Raw genomic sequence first — 25,848 nt, forward strand, 5'->3', positions numbered from 1 at the left:
CTTTTCAGCCTTTCGAGAGACTCATCCCAGAGCAGATCCAGAAGGGATGTCTCAGAGTAGGGAGGGGGGCCACAAGGTGCCCCACACCCCATCTTCCACACCACTATGCAGGGCAGCCCCACACCTGTGCATCTGCCGCAGGCCTGGCCTCCCTGAGAAACACTCCAGCACTGCTAGAGGTCACCCATCAGCCCCCGTCTGACATCTACCCACACCCCCATCCACACTGCAGGCGCTTACAAACTCTCTCCCCGCCTCCCCTGCCGAATCCCGGCTTCTCCTTCAGGCCTCAGCCTGGATGCAATCTCCTTCTCTAATGCTGCCCTCCTCCGTGTTCCCACAGCTCTCGGCGCTTCTGCCCACAGTCTGCGCTTGATAAACACCAGCTGAAGGAACAACCTCACAGACATCATTTCCTGACCTCTGGACGTGACCGTCAGCCCCCGCAGCACAAGGCCCACCATCTCCTGCTTCTCTGGGGCCTGCCTGGGCCTCGCACACACCGTACTGCACACAGCAGGTCCTCACTAAAGACTCATCATGGGCCTCCGCACGCTGCATGCGCAAGTTAAAAGAATAAGATATCCGTTTATTTTCCTCCAGCAGAGCAGAAGAGAGATTTAAATATTTGATACCTGGTATCGGAGAGAATAAAGGGAAGCAAACACTCTTGCTACTGGGAGGAAGGTAAATTAGTCCTAACTTTTTGGAAGGCAACTTAGCAAAAGGTAGCAAAAGCCTGAAAAACAGATACCTCAGATATCTTTTTGAGAAATTAAATTTCTAAGCACTTATTCTTAGGGAAACAGCTGTCTGAGGGAAGCCCATATTAACATAAGGAGCTTCATCACAGTGTGGCTAGTGATGGCTGACACTTATACAACCACATATGAGACAGTGGTTTTGAAAACTGGAGTGCATTTGTACCACAGGCCCTCCTCACAAACGACGGTGTAGAATGTAAAAGGCTATCATGATACACTGAAGTATACACACAGCAATACATACTATGATAGATTGGTAAGTGAGAACAAGTTACAAAATTGGACCATACTGTTTTATAAGTGGAGAAAAACATATACAGAGGGAACAAAAGAAAAGACGAGAAGACTCCAAAATGTTAACTCTAGTTTTTCTAAATGTAGCCTATAGGATTTATGTAGAATAACACTATCCATTATTCAGTGATAGAGCTGCTGATCAGGAGTTAAGATGGGGAAAGCCCAATAATATTTTCTGCCCCACAACACATACACACACGAGATGGCACCAGGCTTGCCTCCCACCCAGACAAGCCAGGGCACCAGCGACCAGCCCAAGGCTTGTTTTGATCCTCAACTGAATCTGTTCACTAAGTAACAGAAAACATTATACCCCAATTGTTGTTACGCTTCCCTGGTGGCTCAGCGGTAAACAATCCACCTGCCAATGCAAGCGATGCGGGAGACATGGGTTCGATCTCTGGGTTGCAAAGATATCCTGGAGTAGGAAATGACAACCCACTCCAGTATTCTTGCCTGGAAAATCGCACGGACAAAGGAGTTTAGCGGACTACAGTCCATGGAGTCGCAGAAAGTCAGGCATGACTTAGTGACTGAACAACAGAAAGCATCACATCCCAGTACGGATACCTAATGGCCAGCAGCCTATGCCCCTTACAGGAAGTGCCCAGCAACTCTGTGCAAGAGGGGATGACAGACACCTGCCCTCTGGACGGTGGGTGCTGGTCTCAGTATCCACCAGAGTCATGTGACAATAAAGATGATCTATATGGTGGAACCAGCCAAGAGTGTAACCCAGCCAGCAACAGCATCAATCTATTAATTGCAGCATTAATTCACTTAGGAGCTGATGACTTCATCCGTCACACTGGGGCCCTGTAAGCACCTCCCTTGGGTCTTCCTCATTCTCTGAAAGTAGGGCACAGGAGACATGGAGTGGGTGTTGGCCCAGGCTGCTGGCCCAGCCAAGCCCAGCAACAGGGAGGGAATGGACAGTGATGCAATGCTGACTCCATGCCAGGCACAATGGTTGGCACCTCACACACGAACAACCCTCAGAGCAGATCAGCAGGGAGATGTGGGAATCCCAGTGTCTTCACCCATAAACTGGGGATGTGAGGCAACACCGTGACTTTCTCAGGCTCACACAACTAAGAAGAGTCCAAGCAGAGATTTGAACTGATACCCCTGTCTCTTCCATGACCCCCACACCTCCAAGATGGCAGGACTCAGATTGCCAACCACACGACGCACACCCCAAAGCTCAAGGAGCCCATGGTAGTGGAATCAAAGCGAGGTGAAGCGCACGAACCCAGGGCCAGTTCCTCCCTCCTCACCTTGCCCTTGCTCATAAGTGGAAGAGCCTGGGGCTGCCTCTCAGCCATCTTGCTATCGCGGATCAAGGGGAAAATGATCGAGAAAGTGCTCACCTGGCCCAGAGGCTGCCCGAGATCTGGTTGCATCACAGCACACTGGTCCTGTCCAAACTATCACGGAGCAGCTCGGGTGCTGCTGGGAGACCTGGGCCCCCGCTATTAGGGTGGGCCTGTGTGGGTGGTGCTAGGCGAGGGAGAGAGAAAAGGGGGGCCCACAGTGCAGGTCTCTGTTGTCGAAACCACGAAGCAAAATATTTTCATTCATGAGTTCATCCAGCCTAAACATGCATCTAATCCCCAGGAACTGGCAGTTCAAAACGGCTCCCAGGCGGAAGAAAGACGGCGCTCAGTTCAAAGGCGAAAGGAGCCAGGCTTTACCGCTTATCACCCAGTGACCATCAGCGGAGTGCCTGGGCTCACCAAGCTTCAGGCCAGTCAGGGAGGAAGCTTCTTAAAGGCGCCAGGGTCCCAGCACCTTCAGCCCTCAGTCTGCCCACCCTCCTCCTCAACTGGGCCCTGGGACAGAAGGAGAAGGGGCCTTTCTGCTCGGTTGCTGGGTGCAGATTCCCTCTCAAGATGGGTCTGAACTTGACACAGAAGCAGCGGCCGTCGTCTAGGGTAGGGGAGGGTGAACACAAACGGGGCTAGATACACCTTCCGCCCAAGCAGACTGCCGGTTTCTGCCAGGAAGGGTCTTCAGACAGCCAGCGACCATGGAGAAAGGCAGGAGGAGGGAGGCCTGGGCTCTACACTGCGGTGCTCCGCATCAGCTGGGAACAGGCAAGGGTCAGCATCCTCGCCTCTCCCCGCAAGGTTGGCTGGGAGTTCCAGGAGGCAGGCTTGGGCTCCTCTGGCAGGGCTGGCCAGGTCCTCTACCTCGAAGGCAAGTTGGCTATAGTCATGGAGCTCTTCAAAGATGCTTCCTGGACAGAGAGTGTTATACAATCCAGAATTTGTCATCCCTTCTAGGAAACTAGGTTGCCTTGGGGGTGGGGGGAGGAAAGCAATCCACCCTATGGCCCCTGCTTGACCAATACTTTCAAGAAAATTATCTGGTACAGCAAGCCAAGTCCTTGAAAAACTAATTTTGCATGACACCACACCCATTTTTCCCTTGGGGGTCTGTGTGCATGCGTGCTAACTCGCCTCAGTTGACTCCAACTCTTTAGGAGCCCACGGACTATGCTGCTGCTGCTAAGTCACTTCAGTCGTGTCCGACTCTGTGCAACCCCAGACAGCAGCCCACCAGGCTCTGCTGTCCCTGGGATTCTCCAGGCAAGAACACTGGAGTGGGCTGCCATTTCCTTCTCTATAAACTATAGCCCATCAGTATCCTCTGTCCATGGAATTCTCGAGGCAAGAATACTGGAGTGGGTTGCCGTTTCCTTCTCCAGGGGATCTTTCCAACCCAGGGATTGAACCCACATCTCTTAAGTCTCCTGCATTAGCAGGTGGGTTCTTTACCACTGGTGTTAGATAGCATTACTTCCCTGGTGGCTCAGATGGTAAAGAATCTGCCTGCAATGCGGGAGACCTGGGTTCAGTTCCTGGGTTGGGAAGATTCCCTAGAGGAGGGCATGGAAACCATTCTGGTATTCTTGCCTGGAGAATCCCTATGGACAGAGGAGCCTGGCAGGCTAAAGTCCATAGTGTCGCAAAGAGTTGGACACGACTGAGCGACTAAGTACAGCAATCCCTTCCACTATTGGTTTAAAATTCAGCATTCAAAAATGTAAGATCATGGCATTCGGACTCATCACTTCATGACAAATAGATGGGGAAAATATGGAAGCAGTGACAGATTTTCTGGGGCTCCAAAATCACTGCCAGTTGTGACTATACCCATGAAATTAAAAGATGCTTGCTCCTTGGAAGGAAAACTATGACCAACCTAGTCAGCATATTAAAAAGCGGAGAAATCAATTTGTCGACAAAAGTCCATATAGTCAAAGCTGTGATTTTCCCAGTAGTCATGTTTGGATGTGAGAGTTGGACCATAAAGAAGGCTGAGTGCCAAAGAATTGATGCTTTCGAACTGTGGGGCTGGAGAAGCCTCTTGAGAATCACTTGGACAGCAAGGAGATCAAACTAGTCAATCCTAAAGGAAATCAGTCCTGAATACTCACTGGAAGGACTGATGCTGAAGCTCCAAAACTTCAGCCACGTGATGTGAAGAATCAACTTATTGGAAAAGACCCTGATGCTGGGGAAGATTGAAGGCAAAAGGAAAAGAGGGTGACAGAGGATGAGATGGTTAGACAGCATCACTGACTCAAAGGACATGAGTTTGAGCAAATGCCGGGAGATAGTGAAGGACAGGGGAGCCTGGAGTGCTGCAGTCCATGGGGTCACAAAGAGTCAGGCATGACATGGTAACTGAACAACAAGAATCCTTTCCAAGCTTACTGGCAGTGCTACCAGATTTTATGGTGAGAAACTAAAGCACCTAGATTGGACATGCAATTTGCAGCTGGAGAGACTTCTGCAGTCCTGTTTCCTACCTTCCAGGCTTGCGACCCTCAGACTGCAGCTTTTTTCCTGGGCCTCCTGTCTTTCCCATGGAGAGACAGGGAGGGTCCCAGAGAACCACAGGTGACTGAACCCCAGTGTTCACTGCACCCACGTGCCAGGCATTTCCCAACCTCTCTGCTAATCCTCCCCCCACAAGGTAAAGTCCCATTTTACAGGTAAGGAACCTGAAGTTCAGTGGGATGAAGCAACATGCCCCAGATCACATAGGTAATAAATAGAAATGTCAGGACAGAACCCAGAATTCCAAAAGCTAAGTGAGCCTAGAAACAAGATCCAGGCAAGGTCAGGACTTGCTTTCTTGCACAAAGTCCTACCCAATGGCTGTCTATTCTCGTGCAGCCAGAGAACATCAGGGACCTCCAGGAAACAGGTGTCAAGCCCCAGGGATGGTACTGTGAGAGCCAAGCTTGGGTCTGCAGGTGGCCCGCTCACCTCCTGCATCCTCTCCCACCCGAGCCATCCAGTCTCTCCCACTTTCTTAGTGGAAAATACTCTAAATTTGGAACCAGAAAGAACTCTTGGCTCTAGGCCCAGCTCTGACGGTGATCTCGAGGAAGTCATTTCGCCCACATCAGGCTCAGTCTGCTCACCTGCGAGATGGAGATGACCGTTGTGTTGGCCCTGCCACCTCATGATGTTGCTGAAAACACTCTGCCACAGAATGGGACAAGGCTGTGGCTGGGATGTGGGCTTCAGTTCAGCTGCTGGAGTTTCAGACTAGGTCTTCAGATCCCTCTCACCCCTCAGATCAGGGTGGCAGTGCTCCCCAGGTACAGCCCAGGGCTCACCTCCTCTCCCATGAGAGTCCCCCCAAAAGCATGACCCCCCAAAGACTCTTATAATCCTGGTGGTCGTTTGCTGACCTTGCTCCAGGACACACTGCCGCAAGCTGGGCATTGAAATCACAGGGTTGGAGTGGGGCCAATGTGGTACAGTGATTATCAGGGTGCCTTTAATCCAGGCCTGTCTGGTTCTAGGGACCCCACTCTGCTCCATGTTAGCTGTGTGACCTTAAGCAAGATCCTTTATCACCCTGAGATTCCGCTTCTATATATTTTTAAGTGGGAAATCATAGTGTCTATCTCATTGGACTCTTGGGAAGACTGAAAACATGTAAAGTTCTTAGGACAAATTCAATGGGAGGCTGAACTCCATCAAATTATGTGACAGCCTCAGATCTAAACAAGGGCAGAGAAAGTTCTAGAGCAGTACTGTCCAACAGAAATATAATAATGGTCTCAAATACAATTTTTAATTTGCGAAGCCACTCTTAAAGTGAACAGAAGCAGGTGAAATTAATTTTCATAATATATTTTCTTTAACTCAATATACCCCAAATATTATCATTTCAATGTGCAACTGAATATAAAAAATTATTAATGGGATATTTAACTTTTTTTTATCCTATGTCTTTGAGCCCTGGTGTGTATTTTACACTTACAGCAGGTGTCAATTCAGATGCTAGGTTTTCCTCAGAAATATTTAATCAGTATTTAGGTCTCATAAAATTTACAGTTGTAAAAGTAAATTCACATACCCCAGTTATTCCAAACATACTTAAAAGTTTCCTAATAACTTTCTGAGTCCTTGGGTCTGCTTTTTACAGTTTTTTCTCTGCTCCCTGCTGGCAGGCTGTACTTGTTTTTAAAATTAAATTAATTAAAATGTTTAAATATTGAAAATTCTGCTCTTCAGCCCCATTAGTCACACACGAAGTGTTCTAATGCCCCACATGGCCAACGGCTCTTGCACTGGACAGTGCAAGCTTAGGTGCCTCAGGAAAATGAGATCCCAATTGGAGGACCGTTCACTCAGGGACCCCATCAGAGTAGAAATGGGCCCCTCCTATAGGGCTGCGACTGTAGTACCACCTGAGGCAGGTAAATGACGAGCGCTCTGTGCAAACCCTCTACTCTCCCCGAACCTCCTGTCCCCTCAGCTTCCTTTCAGAAAATGTGCGCATTTCACAACTGCCCTAGTCACTAGAGGTCCCTCAACTCTTCCCAGGGATTTGCCTCTCTTCATAGCCTAAGACTTTGTTAACAACAATTATTGGAACCTCAAGGCAAAAATGATGAAGATGCCTTATCAGTCCGCTAATGAGCCTCCTCTTGGAAGACCTGAGCCAGTTTTTCATTGTTTCTGTGTGCATGCCAGAAGGCTCTGGAGATGGAGGGAGAAGGATCGCGCCCAGTAAGAGAGGAACAGCTTGCCAGCGGGAGGGAGGGAAGACTCCAAGAGTCCAAGAGTAGAGCGCTGGAAGTGTGCCCCACCTTCACAGGGTATCACAGCCCAGAACCGGCGTGACAGCCTGGAGTGACCGCAACATAGCTCATCTCTCACACACTTGCCTTCTCAGTCAGGAAGTATGAAACCCATGAAAACATGACAGAAGGACTCTCATGAGGAACAGTAAAAGGAAGTTGAAGCTGTGAGAAACCCAGGAACCCAGGAGCTGGTCATTTCCCAGAAAGCCAGGATGTGACTGTTTAGGTCACACTGAGAAAGGTGTCTACAAATGAAGCAATTTTAAAAAGAAATAAAAACAAAGCACACGAAAAAAGGTTACAGAAATCATTTAAATTTGGTTGATAAAACTGCTCTTGGATGCAGCCTGATCTCTGAATCCATTATGCTTTTTTATCTTATTTAAATAACCTTTTTCTAATCATTTTTTTAAAATTGAAGTATAGTTGATTTGGAACGTTGTATTAATTTCTGGTATACAGCACAGTGATTCAGTTATACATACATATGTACATTCTTTTTTATACATTCTTTTGCATTATGGTTTATCATAGGATATTGAATGTTGTTCTCTGTGCTATTGTTGTGGGTGTTTGGTCACTAAGTCATGTCCAACTCTTTGCAACCCCATGGACTGTAGCCCTCCAGGCTCCTCTGTCCACAGGATTTCCCAGGCAAGAATACTGGGTTGCCATTTCCTTCTCTGGGGGATCTTCCTGACCCCGGAATCGAACCCAAATCTCCTGCTTGGCAGGCAGATTCTTTACCACTGGGCCACCTGGGAAGCCTGTGCTATTCAATAGGACCTTATTGTTTATCCATTCGGGTCCATTATATACTTGTGAGTTTGTTTTTGATACTTGTGAGTTTGAGCAAGCTCTGGGAGTTGGTGATGGACAGGGAAGCCTGGCAGTCCAACAGCCAGGGGGTCACAAAGAGTCAGACACGACTGAGTGACTGAACTGAACTGACTTCCCCAGGGGAATATAAGCTCCATGCAGGCAGGAGTTTCTATTTTTCTCTCTGCTGTATTCCCAACACCTGACACTCAGTACATTGGATGGATGGATGGATGGATGGATGGATGGACTCCAAGCTGCCCCCTAAACTCAACACACTTTCATCATTCAAAAAATGTTTGTTTTCCCATGGGTCACTTGCTCTAAGTTTTACACTGATCACATAGTTTTCATACAGAGCAAGTTCTAGATGTTCAGTTCAAAAACAAAAATTAATCACTTACCCACAAGAGACTCCAATCTGTCCCCAGAGAGTATGGCACCTCCCTCGTCAAGCCACAAGAAGGAGTGAACACAGCAAGTGTGCACTAACCACGAACAGAGGTATATATGACTGTCTGCGGCAGGTCCCCTTTGTCACCCAGACCTGGGCAATCAACCTCTGGACGTGCGTGGAAGAGAGAAGCAACGCCAGCTCTCCCCGGGGTGCCCCTCATCACCACAAGCCAAGAAGACCTCGCAGCACACAACTCCCTTTTATCTCAGAAGAGTTGACTCAGGGCTTGGTGGTGCCACGTGACCTGCATGTGGTGGGTCCAGAAAAGGAGCCGCCTGTGCAGCAGCATTTATACCTGTGTTTAATTTCTGCTTTAATAAGACAAGTAAAATGCCTACCTAAAGGCCAGCTGACTGCAGGACGCACATTTCCGGATTAACAGCTCTGTTAGAGATGTTTCCAGCAAGCAAATGACCTCTCTGTGATGTCTATAATTATAGCCACATAACATATAAATCTCAATACACTTTTAATAAGCAGTTAATACTCTGATATAAAATATTTACATCTCAACCAAATTCATCCTGCACGGAGTAGCCCTGGTTGACCGCGTTATTAAATCCGTGGCCATCAATCAGTCACCCGAGCTAAACAGAGAGCTGAGGAGCTGAAGCGAGCTTCCTTCCCCCTCAGCACAGGCTAACGCCTCCCTGGCCTAGGAGTTTAAATATCACCAAATGCCTTCTGCCCATTGTTCTCATGGGGTGCCAGGACCATCGTCATGTCAAAGCCATCCCTCTGAGCTCCCCAGCCAGAAGCCTGAGCAACCCCCTAGAGCTTCCCTCCACCTGCACCCCACCTTTGGACTGATACATCACGAGGACCTATGACAGGTCCCAGGCAGGCTGCCAGGGCTGCAGATGACAGCACACAGGCCCTGCAGGACTCAACAACACAGCCAGCACCGCCTTCTAATCCAGTGCAAACGTCACCTCCCCTGAAACCATCCTGAGCAGCTAAGTCACAGCAGCCGGGCATCCCTGAAGCCTCTCTCTCACTCCCCACGCCCCATCCGGCTGCAGTTCCTCTTGGCCTTCCCTTCACTGTGTATCCAGGCTAACCCCCACAGCCCTGGACCTCCATGCTGGCATGAGCCTTCACCATCTCCAACCAGGATCTCTGTGACCACCTTTACTCTGACCCTGATCCCGCCAGTCTTAGCAAAACAGAGCAGCCAGGATCTCATTTTATATTTTAAAAGGTGTTCACCATCCTGCAATGGCTTCTCATTCCACTCAAAGTGCTTCAGGTGGAATCAGACTCCACACCAGAGCTCCTTTGCAGCTCTGTGCCATGACCCCCAGCAGGCCGGAGAGGCCAGAGAACTCGTTGTGGGGAAAGGTTGTACGTGCATAAAAATTATAGAGCCTTACAAGTGAAACCGACTCTGCTGAAAGAGTTAATTTTTAAAATTTGTGACACTGTGATATGTATACATTAAATCACAGGGTTGGTGCCTGCTGTAAAACCAAACTCAGGGTGAGAAGAAATATTTCAAGCTATCTGAATAGTTGTCATGTAGCATAAAAATATCTGTAATTTGCATTGTTGAGAAAGTCACAGATGGGATTTTTGCCTACAATCATATTTGAAATGTATGCTGAATTTCAGTTAAAGGTTAAGGAAAATAAAGGTGTCCTTTTTTTTTTTTTTTTTGGCCATTCAAGCTCAAAAATCCCATGAACTCTATCCATGAGCTCCTCCGGCATCCAAGGATAGCAGGATACTGCTCTACACAACAACATGTACCCCTTACCTTCTCTCTACTCCTCAGCTCCTCTCTGCTGTGGCCATTTCACTCCAGGCTCCCTGGCCTCCAGCTGTTCCTCAAACACATCAGATACAGTCTTGCCTTAGGGTTTGTCCCATCTACATGGATACCTTCTTTGACTCCTTCAAGTCTCTACTCAAATCTTACCGGTTCATGAGAGGTACTCTGCCCCTAGAGTCAAGTCCTGCTCTGCATTTTTTTTTTCTTTATTATGTAGCATGTATTATCTTCTAACATGCTCTGTTGTTCACACATTTATTATAGCAGTTACGTACACTATTCCCTCCTCTCCTTCTCTCTGCCACTCCCTTCCCCCTCCCTATGTCTCCTTTTTTTTTCTCTCCTAGAATATAAGCTCCTTGAAGATAGATGTTTTTGTCTATTTTGTTCAGTGATTCATCCCTAGTTCCTAGAACAGGGCCTGGCAGGTAATAGGAACCCAAATATTTGCTGGATTAAAAAAAATGAATGAATGAATGAATGAACAAATGAACAGATAGCCTCCTTGTGGTCCCACTCTGCATCAGCCAGTATCCTCTAATCCATCGTTTCTCACATCTGATCCCATCACTCACCTCCTAAGGCTTATCAGGAGCTCCACCACAGCTGAAATGGAGGCTGACTTCCTACCAAGACCCCCAGGGCCGTCCTTGTGTGCTGGTCCCTACCCACCTCTTCAGCCTCATCTCAGCCTTTCATCCTAAACACCCCAGATCTCTGTACCTACCTTGGTTTTTACTGTTTTTCAGTCTTCCATTGGACTCTGTCTCTGTGAGACCCCCATCTGGTTGGGTTCCCCTTTGGGTCCCCAGCAGCCAGCTCTAGGCCTGATGCCCAGCGACCGTGTGATGGATGCATAAATGAGTGAATAAACCAGTGGATGAACCAGGAGTAGAAGCCACCTGGCTGCCATGCAGGCAGCAGGCTCTCTGACAGCAGACACACCCCGGGTGGGGCCAGTCACCCTGACTCCCAGCTGAGCACCTCACTGGGGACCCACAGAGGCTGGTTCTCAGTTTGAAGAGATAATCCAGCTAATAACAGGATTAGTTCAGGCACATCCCCTAAACCAGACGCTTGAAACCTCTGCCTGGGCAAACATTTAGAGCCGGCCTCTGCCAGGATCCCACCTTCACCAACCCCAGGCTGGTCCCAGCAGACACAGCTCCATAGCCCTGCCAAGCCCCCCCAGGGGGCCACAGGCGAGGGCTCAGAGAGGAGCAGCCTACAGGAGACCCTGATGTCCCCGGAGCCATGAGTCCCCATTGCACAGCCTTTCGCCCCTGCGATACCACCTGCTCTCACTTGTGCCAAGAAAGGAGATGAGGCACTCACAGCAGAAAAGGAGACCCCAAGAGGGCAAACACCAGCAGCTCTGAACTGACGAGTAACCTGTGGCGGCACCTGGGGAAGCAGGCTCCAGGACCGAGCCAAGCCCACGTGGGGTGATGATGCTACCGGGGCATCTCAGGCGCCAGCATCCAGAGGCTCTATGCAACAGGGTACCAGCCTGGCTGACTCTGGCTTCTGCCGCCCCAGACACACCCTCTCTCTTACTGGCTCCCTTAAAACCATGAACTGACTGTACAAGTCCCCAACTCCAGGGTGCAACCATGGAGGAGTGAGAGACCAGGCTTACAGGGTTGGTGTCAGCCAATGGCCAGACAGCAGAGGGAGCCGAACTGTTCAAGGCTAGGGCTGGGGTCTGCGGGAAGCAGCCACACCAAGGCAAGTTGTAGAAAGTGTGATGAGACAGGGCTGCCCAACTCCAAACCCTTCCCTCATGACTGTCCTAATTCGGCCACAATAAAACCTTGGACAATTTAACCTACCAGAGTCGTGTGGTCTGATATAGTAGCTGCCATTCACATGTAGCTATGCAAATGAACATTAAGTAAAATTAAATAAAATCAAAGTTTAGTTCTTTTGGACTTCCCTGGTGGTCCAGTGGTTAAGAATCTGCCTACTGATGCCGAGGACGTAGGTTCAATCCCTGGTCCGGGAAGATGCCACACATTGTATAGCAACTAAAGCCTGCGCGCCACAACCACTGAGGCCTCGGGCCACAGCTGCTGAAGGCCTCGCTCCTGGAGCCCGGGCGTGCATGCTCAGTCGTGTCCGACTCTTCTGCGACCCCGTGGAGGAGCAGCCAGCCAGGCTCCTCTGTCCATGGAATTGCCCAGGCAAGACTACTAGAGAGGGTTGCCATTTCCTACTCCAGGGGATCTTCCCAACCCAGGGATCAAATCTACATCTCCTGCTTCTTCTGCATTGGCAGGAGGATTCTTGGGCCACCCGGGAAGCTCATGAACTTAAACATAATTGCTGTGGAAATAAAGCCCAGCACAGTGCCTAGCAGGTAGCAGGTGTTTGGCACCTTTCACCCTTTCCATAAACCCCAGTCACTCTTGTGACGCATCACTGCTCATGCTGCCTCCTTGAAGCCCTCTCGGGTGGCAGCTGCTCCGTCCCCATAGCGCGCCTCCCTCGGGGCTGGGAAACAGATCACCATCGTCTTTGCTGTCCACTGCCACTTCACAGCTGTGATGCCATCACCCTACCTGGAAGCCTCAGAGGATGAGGAGCTTACTCAGGAAACTGGATGCTAACTAAATCATTGAAAGGACTAGAAAAATTAGCTGTAGATGGGCCTCCAGCAGAGCCTTCCCAACCCCACTGAGCCCATCTGCCAATGTGAAGGGAAGTGTAGCTGGCAGAGTAATGTCTTCCGGAGGATATCCATGTCATAGATCTTGGAACTGGTGAATGTTTCACGTTTCATGGCAAAGGGGAATTAAGGTAGTGGATGAAACTATGGTTGCAAATGATCTGCCTTTAAGACAGGGAAACTATCCTGCATTATTTGGGTGGGCCCAATATGATCACAAGAGTCCTTAAATGCAGCAGATGGAGGCAGAACGATGTGGTGTGGAAAAGTCATGACCAGCTATTGCTGGCTTTGAAGATGGAAGGGTCCATGAGCCAAGGAATGGGGGCAGCTTCTGGAAGCTGGAAAAGGCAAGAAAATGGATTCCTCCCTAGAGTCTCCAGCAAGGAATGAAGCCCTGATGACAACCTTGATTTGAGCACAGTGGGATCCATTCAGACTTCTGACCTCCAGAACTATAAGATAATTAGTTGGTGTTGTGGTCATACAGCATCTATGGGAAACTAAAACATATTTTGATACCAGAAGTGGAGAGGGGGGTGTCTCTAACAAATACTTAAAAGAGTGGAAGTGACTTTGCAATTCCAGTTGCAGAGACTAGAAGAATTTTGAGGAACATGACAGAAAGCCTAGTTTGCCTTGTACATACTATTAGTGGAAATATGGACATTGACAGCTCAACTAGTAAGGACTCAGAAGGGAAGAGGAACATGGTAGGGAAAAACCTCAATCACCTTAGAGAATACTTAAATTGTTGTGAACAGACTATTAGTAGAAATATGGATGTTAAAGGTGCTGCCAGTGAAGGCCCAGAAGGAAATGAGGAAATGTTAGTGGAAACTGGAAGAAAAAGGATCCTTGTTATAGAGTGACAGGAAACTTAGTGGAATTGTGCCCTGCAGTTATGTGGAAAGCAGAACTTGAAGTGATGAATTTGGATGTTTAGCTGAGGAGAATTCCAAGAAAAGTGTCACAGGCGTGGCCAGGTTTATTCTTGATTGCTGCTTGTGGTAAAATGCAAGAGGAAAAAGATAAACTGAAGAACTGGTGAAAAGGAACCAGAACTTGGTGATTTGGGAAATTCTCAGCCTATCTGGAATGTAAGACACTAAAATTAAGAGATTCACTGTCAGGAAAACAGGTTCTAGGGTAAAAACTGAGGGTGTGGCTGGACAATCTTTTGCTGGTACCTCAGAAAGATCAAAAGGTCACAGTATTCCGTCACACAAAAGGCTCTTTGAAAAGATTAAGTGTGTGACTCATAGGTCCCCCTCAGCCATTTCAATGGAAGCCAAAACAGAGATGAGATTGCCCAGCAAAGACCTGGGGAGGAGGAGACCTACAAAGTTCTTGAGAACGTTACACCAGAAGAAACACTGCCAGTTTGCAATGAAGTGGAAAGAGAGGTGACTAAATGAAAGAAGGCTGTATGAACTCCAAAATTGTCCATGCAAGAAGCAGGTTGATCAAACTCCTTAAATGCAAATACATGATACCTATAATGAAAAAGGAAGGATGACTCAGAGGATCAAGACTTGAGCCCAGAGGTTGGAGCCAAGAATCCCAGAAGCGGCCTCGAAATCAAATGGAGTTTGCCCGCTGGATTTCGAAATTGCTTGGGACCAATGACCTTTTTTTCTTTATATTTTCTCCCTTGCTTAACAGAAATTTCTATAACTGTTACGTTATGCCTGTTTCACCATTGTGTTTTGGAGCAGAAAACTTGTTTACTGAACTTCACAGGATCATATGTGAAATGAACTATGCCTCAGGATGGATTATACCCAGAGCCTCATTCATACTTGATTTAATAGGGTATCAAGAAGCTGCCACTGCATCTGCTGACTTCAAAAACACACTTCCACAGTTGCAATTCAAGGATGCAAAGTGAAGTCACTTTTACAACTGCCTCTTCACACCCCAAAAAAACTGGTGACCAGGCACTAGAACTCTGACATAGGAGAGTCAACAGCATCATGTCCATGCTTGCTGTTGTCAGGCTTGTTGCCAAGGCAGCAAGAAGCTAACCTCCACTTCATCTATGCCTTCCAAATCTTGTTCAAATGCACTTACTTACACCCAGAATTCAGCTGGAAGAGAATCTGAGCCATATAGTTTTTGCCTTATTAACACTTGCATGTAGCAAGGTACAATAGAAAGAGGTTGGTACATAGTCAACCATTATGCTAAGTATCATTTCACTCAGTCATCAAGGCAACCTAAAATAAACGCCAATGTTATTCTCAATATACAGATGAAGAAACTGAAGCTCAGAGAAATTAACAGACTCACATAAGGCCATACAGCTGGGAAGGAACATGGATAAAACCCAGGATTCTCTAAATTTAATGTTTTTAATCATTACAAGCATGTCAGGGTCAACCTGGTCTTTGAGGGATCCAAGAGTTGCATATTCAAAGCAACAGCAAAAACTGGCATAAAAACAAACATGATGGAGCAAGTGAAGGAAGTGTAAGTCGTAAGTAATTACAACTATATAGTCCTTAAGAACATGTGACATTTCAGGCACTGTTCTAGGTAGTTGGGATACAGTGGTAACCGAAACAGACATGCGCCCTGCTCCAGTATGAATGGACTTACAGTCTGGAGGTGAGAGATATGTCAGTCAGATAATCACACAATGAACGCCTATGTGCAACCACTTTGAGAACTAGACAGGAGAGGGGTACTAGTAGAGGGCACGGCACGGGGGATGGAGAAGTCAGAGAAGGCTGCGTTGGAGAAATGACAATTATACCACGAAACTTCAGTTCTCCTAAGCAGAGCTACCGAATTTTAACCAACTTCTCACAGAGAACATCTTAAAAACCCTAATGACAAGTCATCGGGATGTGATATACAGTATGGGGACTATAGTAATACTACATTGCATATTTGAAAGTTTCTAAGAGGGAAGATCTTAAAAGGCCTCATTGCAAGAAAAAAGTTTTGGTAACTATCCATGGTGATGAATGTTAACTGGACTTACTATAGTGTTCATTTTGCAATATATACAAATATCAAATCGTTATGTTGTATGTCTAAAACTAATATAATACTGTACACCAATTATACCTCATTAGTTGACAAGGTAAAATTAATAAAACAAAATAAAAACCCTGAATAAAATATTTTTAATCTTCTCAAAAGAACAGTGAAGAACTACCAGGCCAAAATCTACAAAGAAGGAAAGGACACAGAAAGACAAGCCAAATATTCAAAGCTACTTTTGCCCAGAGATCATTTTCTCATCTAGAGGAAACAAAGTTGAACTATAACTGTGGTGATCTCCTAGGAAGAGGGACAAAAGTCAAAGTCTAGTTCTCACCCATGGTGGGGGCAGGGGGGTATTTAACACCCCACATACAGTAAGCTGAATCTCTAAAGAGCTTCAGTCAGAGGATGAAATAGAAATATACCAGTATTCTTGGGGTACTGAAGCTTATGTTTCAAATAACCTGAGAGTTCAAGGAATCTGAAGTTTGAATTAACTGGTAGTACCCTCAAATCCCAGCAGAAACAAATGAAAAGCTTCCCTGAAAGAAATGACCCTAAAATACTTTTTTCAAAATAAATGATCAGCACATGGTCAAAAATACTCAGGCACATAAGGAAATAAGACACCATGAACCAGACAACTGAAACAGAGTCAGAAAAGACACTCCAGGTAGTAGAATTCTCTCACAGTCTGTTAAACAATTATGGTTACAATGTATTAAAAATATAAAATAACAAGATGGAAAATCTTTACAAGGAAAAACGCTCAAAAAAAACTGAAGGATTGACCAGAGTTAACTAGGTGAAAGGGCTTCCCTGGTAGCTCAGAGGGTAAAGCATCTGCCCGCAACGCAAGAGACCTGGGTTCGATCCCCGGGTCAGAAAGATCCTCTGGAGAAGGAAATGGCAACACACTCCAGTGCTCTTGCCTGGAAAATTCCACGGAGTTAACTAGGTGGAAAGGGCAGGAGAGAGAAGATTGGAGAGAAAAGGCATTCCCAGTGAAAGAGCCAGTGGGCTCCATGCTTTATCCCACCATAGGGCCTCTGAATGTTAGATATTACGGGAAGAAAACAAGCAGAGGAGAAGAACTGATGTTAAAGAACCAGGGTGAGTGAAGGAGGGACCCTGGTAGCTTCTGGGTCATTCCTGAGAATGACTGAAAGTTTTCATTGGAGGAGGCTTTGAAAGGTTTCAACAGAAAGTGAAATGGACAAACTTGGGACTTGGAAGATCTGTCTATTCTCCTCCTCAGCTCTGAAAGGACCTTTCTCCCCTCACTGTCTGGGCACACACAACAATCCTGAGATCCACACTCAGCAGGCACAAACGCCCTCAGGAAGAGCACAGTGACACTGGGACCCTGTGAGGGGCAGAGGCCTGTCTTGTGGGGACTGTTGAGTAACTTAAGTCTGAAGATATAGAAAAAAGGGGAAAACAGTAGGTGTACTTGGCAAAGTCAACTGGGGTCTCATCACCTGAGGCTACCTAGGCCCCAACGTCCACATCTATATGAAGAGTCTCCCAACACCATGGCCTTGGGCCATCTGACCTCCCAGATGACATGAGTCATGCACCCTCAGCAGGTAAGGCAGCGTGTGTGCATGTGTTTGAGTGTGTATGAGAGTGTGTGTGTTTGAGTGCATGTGAATGTGTATCAGTGAGTGTGTGTGAATGTGTGTGCCTGTGTGTTGCGTGTGTGACTGCATGTGTGTACTGTGTGATTGTGTGTGTCTGTGAGTGTGTGTAATTGTATGTATGAGTGTGGGCCTGTGTGTGTGTGTGTGTGTGTGTGTGTGTGTAGGAGAAGGAGATGGGGCACGGGGAAGAAGAAGAGCCAAGATTTTCAACCTCAATGCTAAACTGAGCTCAGAAGTGCAGTGTGGCTAAGCTTTCAGCGGAGCACTAGCAACCCCGCCCCCCGCAAAATGAGCCACCTGTTGTGGGAAGACAAACATGGCTCCCAGCAGCTCAAGAAGCTCCTCCCTCCCCACGCCAGGTGAGAGGCATGGTGGACACATCACAAACCCAGCGCCCAGCCCCTCCCACCCATACAGCATTCGTCACCCCCAGGCCACCAGGCCTTTGTTTCTGCATGCCAAGAAGCCGCCAACCTGCCCTCACCCCATGGCCGGCTCCCAGAGGCTCATGGACGTGTCGTGACCCCAGCAGGGACCAATACCCACTCCCGTCCCCTGCTCTGAGCCTGCCAGGAGAGCCCCCCGGGGGCAGCAGGCAGACCACTCTCAGCCCAGGCACCCCTGGTAGTGGTGGGGCCTTTGAGGGAAAGGTTCATTTCGTCAATCAGCCCATTGTTGGCCTGCCAAGCGCAGGCTCGTCCTCCCCCGCTGTGTCACTGGGCGCTGTTGACACAGATGTCAACTGTCAAGGGTGCCCTCCGCCTCCCTCCTGGGGCATCCTGCAGGCCCGGCACAAGGGCCTCTGTCGCAATGCTCCCCACTGGCCCCTTGCAAGAACCAAGATTGCCACACCTTCGGAATTGCCAAAACTTGACTGGATACTTCATCATGAGGATTGGCTGTGGAGGCTGCAGCTGACACGGACAGGTATGGCAGATACTTGACTGTTTGCCAGATGACAAATCCCAACTGAGTGAAACCTGCAGACTTCACAGAATCTGCGGTGCATGCTTCCTCCTGCCCTCCCAACAGAGGGAGGCCAGTGGTAGCTCTCTGGGGCCCATTTCCAGCAGGGGAAGAAAGGGGCCGTGTCTCCATAATCCTTGCATTCATGGGCCCAGCCAGCAGGCTGAAACCATAGCACCGGCCCAGCTACCTCCTTCCCTTTCAGACCCACCCCAACCTGACTCTGGGAAAGACTGGGGAACAATGGGCACGACGGGAAACCAGGCAGTGGGCTCCCCGAGGCCTCCATCCACTTTCTGCCCTTCACTGGTCCCTGTGGACCTCAGGATAGAGGACAGCTGCCCCATGACCATCCGTGGGTGAAAAAGACCAAGCAATTGCCGGAGCATGACACCGATTCCTGAAAGGCACTTCATGCGGGGTCCAGAGGAAAGCTGTTAGAACGCCAGGAAAATATATGATCCATGGGAAATTCCACTCCATAGGCCACTGTGATCCTGATGAGTTATGTGTCCTGTTTGTAGTCTCCGAACAACCCACATACCACGCCAAGGCCATAGGAAAGATACGAGAAGGAAAAGGAGTTGAGGTCCATTCCTAGTGAGTTCCCAGTCTCGATGGGGAAACACACACACAGATTGTAGCACAGGTAGGGTATATCCCCAGAGAATGGGTCAGCGGGAACCTGGGGACGGGAGAACACAGTGTGCTGGAGTGGGCAAGGCAGGCAGGCTCGCCAGGGAAGTGAGCTTGTTCCAGTTTAGCCAGGTGCCACCTGGAAAGCGTAACAGCTTAATAAACTGGAACACAGTGCACAGTGCCATGTGAGGACACGCAGCCTGGACCCAGAGCCCCGTGGAGACCTCTTGGCGTAAGTCACCATCACCACAACTGCTCAGAGACTGAGACCTACGGGAAAATGGGTTTCTCCAGGAGTAGTCAGCCAGGTGGGAACCGAAGTCCAAGGCCTGGTTGGCTCCAAGGCCAGTGTCCCCGCCCCCACCAAAGGGCACTGCACCACTACGCCCTGGGCTCTTTCTCATGGCACGCTGTTCCATGCAGCCAGCCATCCTTCACCAGGATCAGGCGAGACTCCATCCCTGAAGCCCCATCCCACGGAGCTGTAGCAAGAGGCTGGGGAGCGGGACAAAGCTGAGGAGCCGAGCAGCATCCTGGCCTAGCCAGGGCCAGGATAGGTTGACAGTATAGGGTTTTGGGTCTTCAAATTTTGAAACACCTATGAAAGAAGTATTTTGAAATCTCATTCAATTTTGCAATTTTCTCAAGATAAAACCAAATCTGATTTGGATGCATTGACACCTAGAACTCTGGCATGTGCCAACCAGTCCCCCCTGTCTTCATGACCCTGGGGGCTGGCTTCAGGGGCCCTGCTCTGTAACCTGTCAGAAGGAGGGGCTGGCACAGGGCGGGGCCCTGTCCCGGGAGAACGCTGCTGGCAGGAGGCGGCTCACACTTGGTCACAGACACGGCTGCTCAGGACACAGAGTCCCTGTGTCTAGCACACAGCGGCACCCAGTGAATGAATACATCATGCTCTTTTCATCCTGACACTGTAATTCTAAAAAGCCTTCAGGTGCCTAGAACCTCAGCTTCACCCATCAAGTGAAGTCAGCCCATGCTCTCCTCCTCCCTCCAAGACGCTCTACCAGTTGAACAAAAGGCGTTGCTCAAGAAGGTCTCTGACCTGCCCAGAGTGCCCAGCCTTGACCCATGACCCCAGTATACAAGTGTAAAATAAGTCTACAAGAGGTCCAGGCCCAGAGACGCTTAAGTGGCTTTCTTTCTCACTGCAAGGAAACATTGCCCTGGTAGCTCCCACAGCAAACTACAGAAAAGGCATGTGGAAAGCTACAGACTGTGGCCACTGACCCTCTGACCCTTTTCAGAGGGCACACGCCCCAGCCCACCACACTCAGAACGCCAGGCTGACACCAAGAACACAACCCAGAGGAGGATGGAGACAGTAATCTGCTGTGCGGATGCAGTGGTGAACATTCGGGAAGGCCAGGTGCTTTCTAAGTCAGGATTTCCTCCCTGGGACAGGGGGACCAAAAACAATCAAAGCTGACGGCCTACAGCGGCACGGTAGGACGAGATCTTCCAGGGCTGGCGTGGATGACTTGGGTGTAGCAGCGGCAGGCCCCATGGTAAGATGTCTCAGTCAGCAGCACTCATCTTTACTGTCTACCCTGATGGACATTTAACCATTTAACCTGTGTGACAGGACACCCAGCTCTACCGGTTGCACTGCTCAGTCATGACCCAGGATGCACGTCCATTAAGCAGTTCCAACACGTTTGAGGAATACCTCCCAACACTGTCCCCTTGTTCAGTGAACTTCTCCTGAGTGCTCGCGGAGCATGGGACCAGAGGAGCTCCCCGTCCAGTGGAGACAGGCGGAGGAGGCCCTTCCACTGGAAACAAAGCAACTGGGACACTCCCAGGATGTGCCTGCCTCCAGCCCTCTGGCCCCCTGAGGCAGATCTGTGAGGCCTCAGCACAGTCAGGAGACTATGGGCTCTGACCCTGAGTCAGCCACGCAAGCAGCTTCACCTCTCTGGACCTCGGGCACCCCATCTTAGGATGGGGATACAAGGACCTGCCCTGGAGCTCCAAGAGTGAGGAAGAGGAGGCCCTAACAATGGTGATACCTTATTATAACTGTTCAGTTCCTCCTACAGAGGAAGTGGGGGGAGGGTTGGGGGACAAGGAGCCAGGGTTCCCTCCTTAGGGAGGTTCTTAGATCTATCCTCACATCAGTCACAGTTGCTCTACGCATGCAGGTCTCCCAGCTGGGCCACCACTCCCTCCTCTCACCACCTCTGGCAGCACAGCCCGAGCCGAGAGCCCGTCAACCCTCCCGCCCCAGGTGGAGGCAGGAGAATGACACAACTCAACACCCTGATTAATCCTGCTCAACTTCTATGCAAGCAGAGTCGGGGGGGAAAGAGGCAGGTCTCCGCCGTGACTCACCTGCAAACATGGTCAATGCCCACAAGACCAGGGCTGGTCTGACCTGCAGGCAACCCTGAGGGTTTGAAGGCAGGCCCTCTCTCCACCTGAAAACCTCTCTCCCAGCACCTGTCATGGCTTTACTTCTCACCGCTAGAGTGAATTTCTTTGGATGCTCGAGACTTATGTAAGCTCAAGAATTCACATTTAATAACTGTTAAGTTTTTCAGTATAAGTGGTCATTGTTTTGAATACTCTACATGGATTAATTTAATCCACATAACAAATTTGAGTATAATCTTTACTGTGTCCATTTCACAGATGAGGAAAGGAGACTTAGAGAGATTAAGAAACATACCCAAGGTCACAACAGATCGCAAGTGGCAGATGCAAAAGGATGAATCAGGCAACTTGATTTCAGAGTCCAGTTTCACCCCTTCACCTTGCCTGGGAAAGTGGCTTAGAAAGCATTTTTCAAAGAGCCCTAGAGTTGCATGGTATTACCTGGGGAACCATCAAACCAAATAAAAGGAACAGAAGGATAAGGTGCTGGTCCCTTATCCCCATTTTAATCAATGCAACTTTCTTCAGCAGAATCTCAATTTTAAAGAGACAGTTCAATTTCACTTGTAAAAATGGGTCACACCACCAAAGGCAATTCTGAGATGTTCTCCTTTAGGGAATTCCCAGGTTACACATTAGGGGGCTTCATTCCCGTGGGGGTTTCTGATCGAAAGGATGAGATACAAGGGAAGACAGCAAGAAGAACTTGGGAAACTGCAGAATCCAGCCAAGAACCATCTAACCTGGGGGCCTTAGAATCCAAGGGTCCCTTCTTCCTTCTCTAACCATCTTGGGCCCAGGAAAAAACGTGACCACAGGTCCAGAAATGTACATGGCACCAGCTAATGGATCAGGGTACACAGCCACATACATTCACACATATTCTTTCTCCCTCTCTCTGTCCCATCTCCCTTCCCCTCCACACACACTTCATTTTAGCCTGCCCTCAGCAACAGACTCAGATGATCCCTGAGGGGTCTTTGGCGCCTGGTCAGCCACACCATCACATCATCCATCCTGGGGCATCTACCTGGGAGCCGTGAGCCCAAGCTCTGACTCACCCACTGGGTGGCCTGTGGCTCTGCACCTGTCCTCTGTGCTGCAGGTGCTCCACCTGTAAAGGAAGGGTTTGCAGTGGGCTGGAGCAGTGGTCTTGCAGACCCCAGCCCACTCCACCTCAGGAGGGGGTTCAGGTACATGTACCCTCAAGGAACAATATACCCATTTGAATGCAGAGTTCCAAAGAATAGCAAGGAGAGATAAGAAAGCCTTCCTCAGCGATCAATGCAAAGAAATAGAGGAAAATAATAGAATGGGAAAGACTTGAAATCTCTTCAAAAAAAATTAGAGATACCAAGTGAACATTTCATGCAAAGATGGGCTCAATAAAGGACAGAAATAGTATGGACCTAACAGAAGCAGAAGATATTAAGAAGAGGTGGCAAGAATACACAGAAGAACTGTACAAAAAAGATCTTCATGAGCCAGATAATCACAATGGTGTGATCCCTCACCTAGAGCCAGACATCCTAGAATGTGAAGTCAAGTGGGCCTTAGGAAGCGTCACTATGAACAAAGCTAGTGGAGGTGATGGAATTCCAGTTGAGCTATTTCAAATCCTAAAAGATGATGCTGTGAAAGTGCTGGACTCAATATGTCAGCAAATTTGGAAAACTCAGCAGTGGCCATAGGACTGGAAAAGGTCAGTTTTCATTCCAATCCCAAAGAAAGGCAATGACAAAGAATACGCAAACTACCACACAATTGCACTCATCTCACACACTAGAAAAGTAATGCTCAAAATTCTCTAAGCCAGGTTTCAGCAATACGTGAACCATGAACTTCCAGATGTTCAAGCTGGTTTTAGAAAAGGCAGAGGAACCAAAGATCAGATTGCGAACATCCGCTGGATCATCGAAAAAGCAAGAGAGTTCCAGAAAAACATCTATTTCTGCTTTATTGACTATGCCAAAGCCTTTGACTGTGTGGATCACAATAAACTGTGGAAAATTCTGAAGGAGATGGGAATACAAGACCACCTGACCTGCCTCTTGAGAAACCTGTAGGCAGGTCAGGAAGCAACAGTTAGAACTGGACATGGAACAACAGACTGGTTCCAAATAGGAAAAGGAGTACGTCAAGGCTATGTATTGTCACCCTGCTTATTTAACTTATATGCAGAGTACATCATGAAAAACGCTGGGCTGGATGAAGCACAAGCTGGAATCAAGATTGCTGGGAGGAATATCAATAACCTCAGATATGCAGATGACACCACCGTTATGGCAGAGAGTGAAGAGGACCTAAAAAGCCTCTTGATGAAAGTGAAAGAGGAGAGTGAAAAAATTGGCTTAAAGCTCAACATTCAGAAAACTAAGATCATGGTATCCGGTCCCATCACTTCATGGGAACTAGATGAGGAAACAGTGGAAACAGTGGCTGACTTTATTTTGGGGGGCTCCAAAATCACTGCATATGGTGATTGCAGCCATGAAATTAAAAGACACTTACTCCTTGGAAGGAAGGTTATGACCAACTTAAGACAGCATATTAAAAAGCAGAGACATTACTTTGCCAACAAAGGTCCATCTAGTCAAGGCTATGGTTTTTCCAGTAGTCATGTATGGATGTGAGAGTTGGACTATAAAGAAAGCTGAACGCTAAAGAATTGATGCTTTTGAACTGTGGTGTCAGAGAAGACTCTTGAGAGTCCCTTGGACTGCAAGGAGATCCAACCTTTAGTCCATCCTAAAGGAGATCAGTCCTGGGTGTTCATTGAAAGGACTGATGTTGAAGCTGAAACTCCAATACTTTGGCCACCTGATGCAAAGAGCTGACTCATTTGAAAAGACCCTGATGCTGGGAAAGATTGAGGGAGGGAGGAGAAGGGGAAGCAGAGGATGAGATGGTTGGATGGCATCACCGACTCAATGGATGTGAGTTTGGATAGACTCCGGGAGTTGGTGATGAACAGGGAGGCCTGGCATGCTGTGGTTCATGGGGTCGCAAAGAGTCAGACACAACTGAGTTACTGAACTGAAGTGAACCCTCTCCCCACTGACTAGCAAGCTCCTGAGGAACAGGGGTGCCTCTCTGAGTCCCTGGGGAGGAGTATGAGACCTTGAGAGCAACATCTGTTGGGCCATTGTGTGTACTAGGGCTATAGACGGCTGCCTGCAATAGCTGACCTGGGAGCACAGGGCCACGCGGGGCTCAGCGTCAGGTGAGCAGGGGAAGGTACCTAAGATCTGCTCTGAAGTGCAGCAGACGGACAACATCCTCAGTCTCTGCTCCCCTGTCCATCCTCGTGAGCTGCTGTTTCTGTTCCCAAGAAGATCCTCGACTGAAGACGAGTGTGGGTGTTGAGAGGGCCATGGCTGTGCTGGGGCCGAATCTCTCCTCCCTCCCTGGGGACAGTGATGACAGAGAAGATGAGGCAGGATTGAGGGGAGTCTAGCCAGTATTGAGGGGAGTCGAGGGTAGGGAGTCGAGACCGCCTCTCCCTTCCCAGCCCTGCACTCCTGGGAGCACAGAGAATCCGGGAGATGTGCCACTATTCCCAACCAGGCCTCATTCCCGTTCTCTCTCCCTCTCTTCCTATTCCCCCAGGGAGCCTCCACAAACCATTCAGCCACAAACTCCTGAAGAAGAGACACGTTCCTTCTTGCTTCCCCACCTCAAACCACCTACCCCAGGCAGCAGGCATCCAAACCCGGGAAAGCAGGCGATATCTGTGGCCAGACAGTGACTGGGCAGGGAGAAGATGTGGGAGCAGCTTGCCCTGTGGCCACCGCCCAGTGTTCCCGAGACGCCTCCGGTGTTACGTGACCCGTCACTTCCTGCAGCGCTGGGGTCTCCCTCCCTCTGCCCCAGGCCCTCACTGATGGGCAAGAGGATGGTATGAAGGGCGTTTGTGCAGCTGTGGCAAGGCAGATGGACTGCACAAGATCCAGGGCACAGTCTAGTTTGAATTTGAGGAATGCTGGTTGGAGAAGCTATAGCCCTTGGAAGGGAAGCTCCCCATGCCAACTACCCTCCAGCCTGCCCAGCAGAGAATTTCAGTCTCACCTGACCAAAGCTGTCGCAGGAGGCAGCTCAGAAAGACTGGGGGTCATGGTCAGATCCCCTGTCCCAAGAGTGAAGCAGGGGCAGCCACAGAGTAGAAGGACCCAAGAAGTCCATGACATCAAGCCTTGCTGTCCCCAGAGAGTCAGCTTTGCCCCCATCTTCCTCAACACCTGCAGCACCCTCAAAGAAACCCCACATTCCCCTCAGATGATGCCAAGGACACACCTCCTGTCCATGTGAAGGAGCCCCC

General features: G+C 48.8%; 1 long non-coding RNA gene across 2 annotated transcripts in view; it reads right to left on the minus strand.

Annotated features, from left to right (window-relative positions):
• The window catches only part of LOC122439902, a 222,487-nt gene that overhangs the window by 175,352 nt on the left and 21,287 nt on the right, over positions 1–25,848 (minus strand). The window contains exon 1 of one of the 2 annotated variants that reach the window (XR_006269015.1): positions 8,400–8,575. The exons of the other annotated variant lie outside the window; for it this stretch is intronic. This is a non-coding gene — a long non-coding RNA (uncharacterized LOC122439902). Of the gene's footprint in view, positions 1–8,399; positions 8,576–25,848 lie in introns of those variants that run through there. 2 annotated transcript variants of the gene reach the window in all.

This window comes from Cervus canadensis, chromosome 4, assembly GCF_019320065.1.
Source record: "Cervus canadensis isolate Bull #8, Minnesota chromosome 4, ASM1932006v1, whole genome shotgun sequence".
Classification (NCBI taxonomy): Eukaryota; Metazoa; Chordata; class Mammalia; order Artiodactyla; family Cervidae; genus Cervus; species Cervus canadensis.